Raw genomic sequence first — 3,061 nt, forward strand, 5'->3', positions numbered from 1 at the left:
TTTTTTTTTTGCAAAAAATTTGCAATAAAATAATTTTCTAAGCTTTCCAATGATATATAATTTGTATTGGGCGTGGCAAAAGGACTACAAGTTTGGCTGACTTCCCAAATGCCAATTGCTTTGCATACGTACAAAGTATAATGTTCCACAACGCCGAACTACAAAATATTGACAATGTATACTTTTCCAAAACGCATCCGAAAAGTTATCGAAACGCATCGCTAGAGCAATCAGCTCGTTTGTTATTGGTTACCATTGGTGTTTTAAAAATGGAAAATTCAAAAAATGTATTTATTGCTGTATTGCATACTAGCAGACCCGGCCAAAATTTCTTTCTTTATTCAAATATGTGGTACAAAGTTTTCACCATAATTCACGTTCACCTTTGGTTTTGTGATCGGCAGAAAGCATATCCTCCATTGCCGTCTTAAATAACCTAACGAAAGCGTTATGTCCGTGACGAAGCTCTTGCGGAAACAATGATCCGGCTCGATGGTGAATCGTCCTTGAATCTGCATAGAAAAGGTGGTGGCAAAAAATGAGAGAAAATAATTGGTCCACAGAAATCCAATATAAATAGACTTATTTCAGACTAAATACCATAAATGTCTTACAATGGAGTTTGTAGGCATTCATCAAGAATTGTCTTTATTTTGTTTAGTCGCCGTAAAACAAGGACCGCAATGGTTATGGTGGTCGATTTAGCGGTGGTAATTCGATTTTAATCCCTTGTGTCGCCGAATGTCTTCACTCGACGATTTTTAGCAATAACTGGTTTCCAGCGCCACCTTGCGGCTCTTTTTTCAATAGTATTGCCCCTGCCGTTACCAATATACATCTTGCTTTTGAGGCAAATCGAACCATAAATGCGGTTTTTAGTAATAACTCGACTCCGGAGCCACCTGGCGAGCCATTTTTTTCGCAGAAATATTTCCCTTGACGTTACCAATACATATTTTGAATATTAGCCAGATCAGATCATAAATACGATTTTTAATAACTCAACTCAATTGATTTGATTGATTGATTTCAAAACCTTCATACCAAGTTCCAGGACTCCACCACAAATGCTTCCAGAAGTATGCGGTGACTATTACCAAAATATCCTATTAAAAAAAAAAAAAATCGATACAGCCGTTCGCGGGATCACTTCTTAAAAAAAGGTGGCACTTCTCTTAATATAATTGGTGGAGATAATATATACTATACTAGCTTTTACCCGCGGATTTCACTTCGGCAAAATAATTTATGTAAAGGTGTTATATTTTATTTCTGCTCTAATTTTACTGTAGGAGAATACGGAAGGACAGTTGTATAGCTTGGGTGTTATGTAATTAAATGTAATAATAACTTTCTGGCACATCAGGTGTTTTAATTTACATTAAAATATCTCCAATAAATTATGTATGTATGTAAGTAATAGTAGAAATACCAATGTTGTAATATTAAATTTTTAGCTATCTAATTTCTTTGGAATAATAACTCTAATATTATTTTTAATACTTCACATTATCATAGATTTTATTTTCGATAAAGTTTTGGGTTTTGGTTTAAGGAATTCTTGTTTATTGTCATTAAAAAAACTAAGCGGTCTGGAAACTGAGTCCTGTAAATTCGAAAGGCATACCAGAAAGAATTAAAGGGGCCATGTAAATTGTGGTTCCGAAGTTATGGCTGATACAACAATTAACGCCAATTTTATGTGCTACGCCCCCTTTTACAAACTCATTTATATAAACATACCTTACTATAAGTGCCTATGTACTATAGATATGCCTGCATATCAAATTTCAAATTTATGTGACTTTTCAGAAATTATGGCTGATCAAAAATTCCACGCCTATGAGATGATCCACGCCCCCTTTTACAAACTCATTTATATAAACATACCTTACTATAAGTACCTATGTACCATCGATATGTCTGCATATCAAATTTCACGTTTATGTGACTTATCGTTTCGAAGTTATGGCTGATTAAAAATTCCACGCCTATAAGATGTGCCACGCCCCCTTTTACAAACTCATTTATGTATACCTTACTATAAGCACCTATGTCTGCATACCAAATTTCACGCTTATGTGACTTATGGTTCCGAAATGAAAGCTGATAAAAATTCTCCGCCTTTGCGATGTGCCACGCCCCCTTTTACAGACTCATTTATATATATACCTTACTAAAAGCACCATAGATACATATGTCTGTGTACCAAATTTCTAGTTCATGTGATTTACGGTTCCGAAGTTATAGCTGATTAAATAATTCACGCCTACGGGAGGTGCCACGCCCCCTTTTTCCAATTCCTCCCATCATTTCGCATGAGTATGGAATTAATTTCACTTATCTCGACACCAAGCTTCAGTACTCTACCAAATACTTTAAGAGATATACATCATGAAAAAAGTTTTAGCTAGTATGGGAGGTGCCACGCCCCCTTTTCCAGTACTGCCGATTTTTCTCTATGCCAATAACCTTCCCGGGGTAAAAAAATAAGTGTGCAAAATTTCGTGCGATTTTGGGTCGCGGTTCAAAAGTTATACGGTAATAAACAAACAGACAATCACATTTATATATTAGGTAATGCATCGGTCCCTGGTCCACCTATAAGAAAAAATAATCCTATATGTTAATCCAGGCCGTAAGCTTCAATTTCAAATAAAACGGAACATATTAGAAGAAAAAATGGATCCTGTATGTTAATCTAGAAAAAGGCTTTCTACGTACTAAATTTCAAGCAAACCGAACGATAAATAAAACTCTTTCGAATAGATCACTCTCTGGTCCACTTCAAGGAAAAAAAAGAATCATATATGCTAATCTAAGCAAAAAGCTACACTCTAAAAAGTGCATGTAAAACTACTACTGAAAAGTGTTTATTTTTCAACCAGAATCTGTTCAAGTATACGCACAAGATGTTCAAGATTTGATTTTGAACATGAGTTGTTTAAAATATACACATGAAATGTTTAAAATTACAAACATTTTGATAGTAAAAATATATTTTTTACAAATAATAAATACTAAGTGCCAGGGGCGCACGCAGGAATATATTTTTGGGGGG

The sequence above is a fragment of the Rhagoletis pomonella genome, unplaced genomic scaffold (assembly GCF_013731165.1).
Source record: "Rhagoletis pomonella isolate Grant_MI unplaced genomic scaffold, Rhpom_1.0 Rhpom_scaffold_00007, whole genome shotgun sequence".
Taxonomy (NCBI): Eukaryota; Metazoa; Arthropoda; class Insecta; order Diptera; family Tephritidae; genus Rhagoletis; species Rhagoletis pomonella.